The 11,135-nt window shown below is 40.6% G+C and overlaps 1 long non-coding RNA gene across 1 annotated transcript; it reads right to left on the bottom strand.

Moving 5' to 3' along the window:
* Positions 1-1,194: 1,194 nt before the first annotated feature.
* LOC147650370 (uncharacterized) lies at positions 1,195-4,769 on the bottom strand. The gene is made up of 2 exons (XR_015276644.1): positions 4,651-4,769; positions 1,195-3,948 (listed from the first exon to the last, which is right to left on the bottom strand). It is a non-coding gene; the product is annotated as an uncharacterized LOC147650370 (long non-coding RNA).
* Between the last annotated feature and the right edge of the window lie 6,366 nt (positions 4,770-11,135).

The following is an 11,135-nucleotide window of genomic DNA, read 5'->3' as shown; positions in this document are numbered from 1 at the left end:
AAAATCCCCATGCAGGGTAAGGTCTGAAGCTTGCAAGAGACCCCTGGCCGATAGGGCGGCCAGGCAGAGGGATACCAGCTGAAGAGCCAGCAGCAGAATTCACTGTCCAAGAGATGGCCACTAGCAACTTCAGGGGTAAGTTCGGAGAATCCTTGTATTTTGGTACCACTAAAATTGTGATTGTGGGACACATGAGTTTGAGCATTTTGTATATGTGTGTAACTGAAACCCTTGAAATGTGCAATTAAGCACGAAGCGAGTGCAGAGATGTAGCTGTGTTTCTGTCCTCGGGTGACTGAGGCAGCTGAGGAAAAGCAAAGTGTGTAATTTGTGTATTTGTGTGTATAATGTGTGTGGGCTGTGTAGCTGTGTGTGTGTATTGTGGATGTGTCTTGTGTGGATTGCTAACAATTCCAGGAAAATCCGATGCAGAAATCGCGGTATTTGCCTTTGGAGGGATTAACCCCTCTGCGATCAACACCTTGGGAACCCTCTCCTTAATTTCATTGGGAAATATTTTAGGCCCATGCCTAAGGACTTGAGGTGTACATGCAGATGTTTGCACTAAATGCTAAGCTTTTGCACTGTGTGCTGAAGCCATAACATACTAAGCAGGAAAGAATATTAAAGCTACACTGAATCAGATACACCTTGTGATTTCACAAGATCCAAGACTACTTAAACCAAAGTCAAAAACACAGCCAACATTGGAGCAACAGAAATTAACTCAAGGTTATCTCTGGGTTCAGAAGCACCAACACCAATATCTAATCAAAAAGGGTTTTTTCCCAAAAAGCAGCCAGCAACAGCTTTGCAGAGATTTTTGCCTTTAGCCCTTAGGAAAAAAAAAAAAGAAAAAGGAATAATGTACTTTCTTAAAGCCATCACCCAACTGAGTGTCATGAAGGAAAATGCTGGGGCTTGGGAGCTTTGCTGAAGCAGGGACTAATACCTGTCAGCTTGGACAAGCTTCAAACACCTCATAAAGCACAAAGCAGCTTCAGATACAGATTTCTGCTTTAGAAAACAAAAAGTACTGAAGGCAAAAAATATTAAAAAATAAACAAACAAACTAGTTTCAGTTCACTAAACCAATGTATTTGTTATATAGCCAGATAAGTTAACAGAGAGACATATTGACGTGCTGATTTGTAAGGTAGGAAAAAATCTACCATGTAGCAATTATACAGATGGTTAATTTTAGAGAGAAACTTTATTTTTTTATTAAGAAAAAAGAATGCAATTATAACTTTGACATGAAACAATTTATCCCATACTTGGTATTTCTTTCTGTTTGTTGGTTTAATGCCTCAAAATTATTTATCTTATTATTTACTTCTATGTTTATTTTTGAAGAAAGTCTTTTTGTGCCTTCAAGCCACTTATTAGTTCTCTGGAGTTCTTGTCCTATTTCATTATGTTTTAATCTTTACAGTTGTTAATTTGCATTTCATTTTGTGTTGTAGCAAAAAAAAAATTACTAACAAAAATGTGATTGTAAATATTAATACAAGTCAACTGATAGTCATCCAAGAAAGCATTTTGCAGCAATAACAATTACCTATGTTTGAGGAAGTAGCAATTCAAGTAGCTACAAACCACTTCAAGTTGAGGGCACAGCACCTTCTTAGAAGTGGAGACTGGAGCATCACAGAACAGCACTTACAGCTAGCAACAACTTGCTGAAAAGAGAAAGTGCCTGAGTGAAAACAAGACCTGTTGGGTAATCAAGTGTCTAAAGCACATCAGAAGTTGGACTACATACTCCCCATATCATCTGTTAAGTGCAAGCGACTGCTTAACTAATACAATGGCCATGACACTGACCTACCAAAATTTGGAAAACAGTAAACCAAGCAAAAAAAAAATAAAAATAAAAAAAATCAATCCTGCATCAGAAAAAACAGGTAGGTCCAGCTTCTCCCTCCACACACCTTTTCTTTTTCACCCCTGGCTTCTGGCACTGCACCACAGCAACTTCACTTTTCACTTTGGGAGAGACACACTCATCTCAGAACAAGGGAAATCCTTTCAACTCACTGAGATCTGGGCCATTGTTCTGCAGCCTTTGAGCTTTGCTTTTGCTTCCCCAGGCCAGCTCCCCACCATGCTGCTCTGCAGGGACAGTTCAACCATCAGCAGGAAAATACCTTCCCCATCTCCAGAAGTGATGCCTTAGCACTAGTGGATCATGTTGTTCTGGCAGTGGATAATTATCTTCATTAGATAAATAAAAGGCAGGATTGTAAATACACCTTATTTTTAATAGAAGCAAGCTCCTGGTGATTTCTAATGTGTGAGCTGAGTCCCAGCTCCCCCTGGCTCGATCATTAACCTCCTGCAGGTGCTGCAGAGGACTTAGAAGAGAAGAGGGCAGCAGCAGCTGCTCATTAAAAAAGCTCCACAAAAGAGAAAATGAAAGCTCAGGGACTGCTATTTGAACTTGCCCCTTGTAATTCTGCTTGTTGGCCTCAGACAAAGCCTCTGGTTGAGAAAGGGTATAAACTGTATTTCCTGGCTTGGTTACTGTTCCACGTCCCCAGCACACAGTGATGGTTTCTGTAAAGAAACAGCCACATGGAGTGGTGACAACAGGATTTTGAGCAGAGCTTTATAAAAGCTTGGTCCAGGCTTTCAGCTTCCCAGTGTTTGCAAGAGGATTGCCTCTAATACCTTACACTTGTGACTTTGTAAAAGCTCCACCAACTTGCAGCAAATTACCCATCTAAAGCCATTTCTCTGAGCATCTCCTGTCCATCTGTCACAGCAACCTGCCCTCCCAGATATGCTGCCTGCAGGCAAAGCATGACAACTAGATGGACTTAATACTCATAAAAAAAATTAATTCTGCCCTTTTTTTTCATTATTTTCCTCTCCAGTTTCTCAGCTTTCCTGTGTTTCCACAATTGTTTTGGTAGGGACCACTACCCCACAAAACTCACACAGGGGAGCTTTGCAGCCACCAGCCAAAGGAGCTGTGATCAGGAAAAAATGTCCCTACTAAAATTCTGAGGCTCTTACAGGATTGATCCTTGCAATAATAAATTAAGAGCTTAAACCTGGAAAAATAGAGTTTTTCTTGATAAGAAATACAAGATAATTTACTTTAATCATTAACTTGGAAAAACCTTCGAGGTGACCTTTTAGATAAGCATAGTCCTCACAGAGCTTCCTCTTCAGGAATAGGAAACCATTTCAGAGGCGTTTCAACATCAAACTTACTCTGTTAATTCCTCCTGCCCCCATGACTGAGAGGAAAAGGGAGGGTCCAAGTGGTCAGGGAAGAAGTCCTGCTGCCCTGCAAAGCCTGGAAAAAGGCAGAACTTGTGTGCTCTGCCCATGGTGCAATTTCCCAAAGAACTGGAAAAAACAGGGCTGGTCCAAAAGGGACAAGAGCAACCTCCCATCAGAAAAACTGATTATATCTTTAAAGGAATTAAGACTGACAGCCACACAGTGAGAGCTGCTGCTTATGAATTCAAATAAGGAAGCACCCTGGAATTAACTGGAATTTTGCAGCTGTAAATTTCCTGCTGAGCAAAGTCAGTCTCGCATCTGCCAGCTTCCTACAGATAATATTCCCTCCCTACAATGCAGAATCTGTACCAAGCACATCTTCCAGATGGTCTGGCTTCCCCCAGTGCTTGTCCAGTGCTGCAGCCTGTCCCAAGGGTTGTCACCCAGCTGCACTTTCACCAGCCTTCCCATGGGACAGCCCATGTGTGAGAAGAGTCTCAGCAGTTTTAATGAATTTTCACATCCTTTAAAACAGATTATCTTCTTCTTTCTGGAGGAACTGAACAAACTCTCCTCTTGCTAGACAAAGTGTAAAAGCAGCCTCTTTACAGTCACTTGAGTTTTGCTGGGGTTTAGAGTGATGTAGCTGGAAGCAGGGAGGCTTTAGCTGACAGATAAAGTTTGGCAGAGCTGTCCTGGATTCTGTAGCAGCTGCTCTTATTCACATGTGAGAAAAAGACACATGAAAAAATGAATCAAAAAAGTAAAGGTATCAAACAAGATGAAACAAGGACTAAACAGAAGCACCCATCCATGGTTTAAGCAGAAAATCATCCCATCCCTGCTTTAGGATCTCTGATCTGTGTTAATTCTTCTTTTCCCCCTTCCCAAGCTCATTCAAGAAAACCTGGCACAAGGGATGATGCAGTAGTGCTATGCATGGACACAACACTGAGCAGGAAAACAAGGCCCCCTTCCTGACCAGCTTAAATATTCAAAGAATGCACAATATCCATCTTGATCACACTGCTTTTTTTTTGCTTCCTATTCAATCTTATTTCCAGAGATCCTGAAAACATTGGAAACACTGTAGGTTTTTAAGCTGCTGACAGCAGTCCCAATCCTTCTTACCCCCATCCTTCCTCTGTTTCCTGCTGGACTCAAACCTCTCCCTGGCTGGCTGTTGTCACTTGTCTTGTCATTGACTGCAGGCTTTCCAAGACAACTTTCCTGACCTTGTACTGGTCTTAGTGATGTCCTGGATCATGATTATGGCTTGAAACACTAAGGGACTCTCAACTAGATTTCTGTGGTCATACCTTCTCTCATAAAAAGCACCTATTTTGTAATCACCACAAAATTCTCCTTTTTCACTCCTTGCTGCCATGATACTCTCACAGTGTAGAATTTTACCTCAGCAGTGGTTTTCTCTACTCAGGGTTAAACTCTAAGTGGTGCAGAAAGCTGAATTCCCTTTGAACCATCTTCCCTCTAAGCTGGTGGAATGATGGCCACGATCCTCAGCAGATGGTGTGGTCACTGAGGGTGGTAGGAAGCAGCTGCAGCCCCTCCCCATCAATAACAGTCAAGCACATGGCTCGACTTTGGCTCCCAAAACAATCATTAGTAATGATCCATCAAAAAGTTTTTTGATGAGTGAATGATAAAAGTAAACAGGACATGGTAATAATCAGACTTTATTTATAGCCAGGTAAAACACCGCTGTTGTCAATTTTACAAAGTGACTTTGAAGGAACTTTCTAAAGGGGATATTGGGAATGTTTCTCCCCCACACCTGCAAACAACCATAACCATTATTGATAGTGTTTCTGGAATGGCAGGTACAGGGAAACAGAGACTGTTATTTTGTGTCAAAATTGGTTTATGGTGCCATATTTTTCCCTTGTTTAAGGCAGCACCACTCATTCACAACATTAAACAATGTTATTTATGGACTTTAGCAGAGCTTACTACATTTAAATGTTTTAGGCATTTCATTTTTACAACATACCTTGTTCCAATATAATCAATGTGCTTTTTTCTCAGGCTGTGATAGGAATGCAGTTTGTGTTTTATAGCAAAATCAATATAAGAATTAATGGGTGACGAACAAAGTAAATTGTAAAAAGTGCAGCGAGGTTGTGAAATCTCTTTCGCTGTATTGATTCCATTAGCATGAGGTTACCCAGTTGTACACAGTTTCATATTTGATAAGCAAGCAGCAGACCTCATATTCTGTGGAAGACAAAATGGGTGAAGTTCAGCACTGGAATAACTATGCCAAAGTCATTGAGGTTAAAGCAAGAATGGAGACGAGCCAAGGTGGATGCTGAAACACAATGAACTTCAGAGGCAGCAGCCGTAAACATCAGATGGTCACAAATGGTGCCACTGACTTTTATTAAAGACTGTGATACTTGAGAGAGGACATTCTTGGCTGTTTTATTTTGCTGGGTTATATGTCTTTTAATTAATTCCAAAAAATTATGAGAGGGGAATGCTACTCCCAGGGGTCTTTTTGCTAGTAGATTAAAAGCAACATTTTTTTTTTTAATGCATGCAACCTAGATTTCTTGTCAGAGACAAGCAGGGAGGAGCTGTAGCAAGCTACTAGCACTGTAACCTGGAACAGATTATTTCTTCCATTTGATGTCTTTTCACTTCTGAATTTAATTCTTATTCTTGACAAGGGTACATGTGCTAAGGACTGGAAAGACTTCCCCTGAAATATCTCAAGAGTCTATCTCCCCACTCATAGCAAAGCTCATTCCATGCTCTCCTGTGAGCCAGGAGACAGAAAGCATCACAGCACCTCGTATCCCACGAGGACAGCAGCAGCACCCATGGCACAAGTGATGTGCCAGCCCCATCCCCGCTTTCCCTCTGCTCTCCATTGCCAGCAGCACAGGCACACTCCTACCAGGGCTTCCACCTCTGCAAAATACACTCAGGTCTGTGGAAAACTAACAGGGTGGGACCAAACATCTTTCCAAAGTGTCCGGTTGTCCTGGTTTCAGCTGGAGAAAAATTACTTCAATCCCAGCCAAGACCAGAACACAGTTAAGTCTGATTAGTACTTCACACTCCAAATCATATTTCTGTTTCACAATGTGTATCAACAAATTGAAGTGATGCCCTTCCACCCTGAAAAGCATCTATAATCATTCTTATTCCAAATAACAGATTAGATGCATCTGTTCATGTTGCTACATTACTTTTCAAAGCTGTGACCAAACAAAGCAATTACTGTTCAAATCAGACTTTGGATACCTTCCATAACAAACAGTAATGCATTCTGGGGTGCTGTAGCATCTGTTTCTATTCTCATCTTCTCCCTTTCCTTTGGGGAACCTCCTTTTCATTTCCATAACCATCAACAGGTTTTTATAGAGCCCAGCAAACAGGTCCAAGAATTGTAGCCATGACAAACATATTCTGCAAGAATATTATCCTCCAAATGTTCCAAATCATCCTTACATGACAAATTTTGTTCCCTCTTTGTCGTGAAAGTCTGAAAGTTTATTGCTCTTGGGGATGTACTTCGAGCAAAATAATTTAATTATATTCTATTTCAAAAGAAATTGTTGATACAGGCTTGAAGTGTCAGTAATTAGATAATTTCACAGTGCACATTCCATTGTCACTGTCATACCTAGTGACTGTTTATTTGAAGAGTCCTTCTAGCATTGCAGCTACCCCAGTATTAAATATAATACATGGTGTGATTGGGAAGGTTCACCCATTGCTCTCATATTTAAAGTAATGAGCTCTGCTACTCAGACATGGAGATTTAGATGGCAAGGAATAAAATGCTGACCTTAATGGAACTGGTAGAAATATACTCATTGGCTTCCCAGGGCTTAAATATAATCAGTTCCTTACAAATAAAGATGATTGGTAACATAAATTAAATATTAAATAGACAATTTTTATGAGCTCTATCCTGACTTTGAGTGTCAAGAAGGCTAATGTAGGAAGACCCTGTTTATTCACTCATGGACCCCTTAACCCAATTAAAAGCATGTTCTACACACACCAAATCTGCATGACAGCCCCTATTGAAAAGCTTAAACCAACACTCTCAGATCTCTGTGAGTCTTGACCACTCACACATGCCTGGAGATGGGATAAGATCCCTCAGCAGGGAATGGGAGCACAAGTCTTCAACCACATGCACCACATCTTCCTCGAATTCTGTAACAGGGAGAGGGAAAACCCTGGCACTGCTGTGGGAAGGGTGCTGATATCCCAACAAAACCTTCTGAAGGGATGCAGAGGGGTTGGGAAGGGGCCCCTCTTCTTGCTCCTGAGCTTACCACCTGCTGGGGTGCTAAAGTCACTGAGATTTTGTGTTGTTATGCCATGAACTTCCTCTGGGCCATTTCTGGAGCAAAGCACAGAAAAGTCTGCAGCACTTTCTAATTTAACAGAAGTCGCATTTTTAGAAACTTTCATTTTTTGTTTTGTTTTTTTTTTTTTTAAGAGAGCAAGATAGGCAGAAAATAGATTTTTTTTTTTAAAATTATTCAATTAAAATAATGAAAATTAACCATCTGTATTTTTGCCGTACCTGATTCTGGTTCCTTCTCAAGCTGTTGATTTTAAATACACAGTACTGCTTAAACCACACACAACCAAGCATAGTGATTGCCAATCTCATGGCATAGGATCTTGCAAGTCTAATGTTATTCAACAAGACATGGACTAAATTTAGGCTCACTTAGTGAGGCTGCTTTGAGGAAGCACCAGCTGAAGGATCTGTCAGAATGTGGTGATCTCAGCCTCGAGGAGCTGGAGCTTTCAAAGGAAAACACAAGCATCATTATGGGCTGGATATTAAAGATGGTTTATTTTCAACAGCCTTAGCTTAGCAAAGTGTTGGGTAAATAGAATTATCTATTTATAAAAAAGGCCCTGTTCTCTTGCTGAAGTCGTGCACTGCATCTGGAAATTAGAGGGAGCTCCATAAAAAGCTTTAGCTTGAGTCCACTTACCCTAATGGAGAAGGAGCCAAAGTCTTTATCTGAAATAGAGTGCTTCAAGAAATGTGTCACTGTTTATTAAAAGAAAGTTGCCTTTAATGACCACAAAGAAACACAAGCAAGGAAAACACACTCCATTTTCAGACACAGTTCTTCAAAATCCATTGGGAGATGTTTATGCCCTACATGCCTACAAGATTTATCCTTTTTATTTTAACTTAGGCATTCATTTGAGCAACTGAGCTAACTTGCTTATATTTCTGGTCAGCAAAATAATCTAATGCCAAGTTCTAGTGGCATGGGGGATAGAGGCTCAGCTCCTTAATATAGAGGTAAGCATTCACCAAACACAACCTCAGCATCACAACATGTTCAGAAATGTCCTTGCATTTTCCATGGCTTTTGGTTTTGCTTTGGTTTGCTGCATCAGAAAATTTCACAATAACCAAATTCACCCTGTTTTTACCTGAGCCAAATTTTCCTTCACTGCTTATTGGTGCAGCACTGTCAGAGATTTAATATCTCTGAGCCTTCAGCTTGTGATCGAATTCAGGTAAGGCTGGTCAAGGGATTCAGAAGGGCTTGGGTAGGAGGTGATGCAGGAAGGTACAAAACACACTCTCATAACTCTCATTTGTATTTAAAAAATAGGCCTGCAAGGGAAAAGAAATCAAAATATAAAATTCACCAATGTAGGTTACAATAACAGCTATCTGAATATGCAGGATGTCTCTGCAGCCTCTTTTTCCCTTAAAGTGAGTAAAGGAACTGTCAGATAATGGCCAGATAAATCAGTCAGTACTATCAGCCACAGCTGCTGCCCGTGCCTGTGAAGTGCAGCGTAAGCTCTGCTCCAAGACTTAAGAAGCACTCCAAAATTCAGATTGTTCTCCACGAGGCATGCTGAGATCTGGATATCATATTTCACTTTTTAATTAAAATATAATTTTCACTCCCTATCTGCATAAGGAAAAACAACATAAAAGTAATTGAGACTTCACATTTCACATGTCAAATCAAGATAGCTTTTCGTATTCACTGGCATGCCAAATAAATACTTATAAAAAGATTCACCATCAAAAAGCAAGCAACCTCCTTTCCAAGGATGACGGAATCAGGCTTAGCTAAAATAGGAATCAGATCATGCTCAAAATGAATCCTTATGTCAGGCTTCTGCACCTTTGCAAAGTCCTTCATCTCTCTAAAACCTGCCATACTTCATTATAATATATGGGAAAATGCAACAGCTTCTCCAGGCAGGTCACAAAAATTACTTACCAAAGCAGACAGTATTCAGAAATTAATGCCTTTAGTACCAATGAGCAGGACTGAGCCATATATTACAGGCTGTAATTTCAAGGTCTCATTTATCCCTCCTGGGTGTCAAGTATTTTGTTGTAGCCTTTTTGTGGAAAGCTTTTATTTCCGGGGCTTTTCTGACACTAATACACTGTTAAAAGGAAAAGCATAAAAAGGAAAGAAAATCATTTCCTGCACTTGGAAGACACTGCAGGTCAGAAGGGATATGAAACCTTGGAACAGTTGTTTGAGAGAGCTGGGGTTGTTCAGCCTGGAGAAGGCTCCTGGGGGACCTGAGAGCCCCGTCCTGTGCCCAAACAGGTTCCAAGAATGATGGAGAGGGACTTTGCACAGGGGTCTGAAGTGGCAGGGCGAGGAACAATGGCTTCACACTGACAGAGGCCAGGGTTAGATGGGGTATTAGAAAGAAATTCTTCACTGTGAGGCCCTGGCACAGGTTATCCAGAGAAGCTGTGGATGCCCCATCCCTGGAAGGCCAGCTTGGATGGAGCTCTGAGCAACCTGTGTTTCTGTCCTTGGCAGAAAGGTGGAACTGGATGAGATGATCTTTAAGGTCCCTTCCAACCCAAGGCATTCTGTGATGCTTCTGTGATGACACAGAAATGGTTCAGAGCTGAGAGGGTCTGACAGCACAGGGACTGTTCCTGCAGCACAGCAGGGGTGTGGTCCTCTAAGGGATGGATTTCACAGGGGTCTAGCCCAAAAACAAGCTTACTTTTTACACACATAAGTATGAAAAATATTAAAAATGAAGTTTCAACACGTGTTTATTCTTATGGGGATTTTTAACACCCCCTCTAGTGCTGAGGGTGGTGACTCCACTGCCCTAAGACAGTGATTTCTTTTAAACCAGTAAATGCAAAACTTACTATAATTTAAAATATACCTGCCTCTGCCATGATGCCTTGTCAACTGCAGAGGTAATTTGGCAATTTATGCTATGCAAACTTAGAAAATGCGGGCCTGAATGGTGCAGAAATAATTATTAGTGTAGTAAGATTTTGAAGAAAACCAATATCACTGTTGAGGAATGCTGAATCTGCCCATTACCTCAGCTTAATGGAGTGCTTTCAAGTCTAAACAATTAATTTTCTGGAGATTTTCCACAGCTTCCTGAAGATCAGAGCACAATCACAAACTCCCAACACCAACCCAATTTCCTCTCTGCAGCAGCTTTTCAATTAGTCTAGGTAGAGTAAGTGTAGAAAATATAGCACTTATATCAATCTATATACCTTTACAAAACTTCCCAAAAGCAAATGAGTGGTGTCAAGGTTGGATAAATCATAAAGGAGAGTTATTGTACTGGATCTAAGACATTAGAAACCTTTTCAATTACTGACATTTAATTTCCTTATTATTTTCATTTGTTAGTTCCACCTCATTTTGGATATATTCTTTTATTTCACCATTAAATCTGTTTGGTTCAGAGCCATGATCAGATCACATTTAAGGTCTGTGGATAACTGAGACATCAGACACAAAAGAAAAGTGATTAGAAACCCCATACTTAGCATGCTCTTTCTCATATCTTCTGACAGGTTGTTACCGTAAATGTAAAACCAATGTGGCCTGACACTGGTGAAAGTTGGAAGA

This window comes from Cyanistes caeruleus, chromosome 15, assembly GCF_971803275.1.
Source record: "Cyanistes caeruleus chromosome 15, bCyaCae1.hap1.1, whole genome shotgun sequence".
In the NCBI taxonomy this organism is placed as follows: Eukaryota; Metazoa; Chordata; class Aves; order Passeriformes; family Paridae; genus Cyanistes; species Cyanistes caeruleus.
The sequence above is the reverse complement of the archived record's forward strand: the minus strand, read 5'-3'. Positions and strand labels throughout refer to the sequence as shown.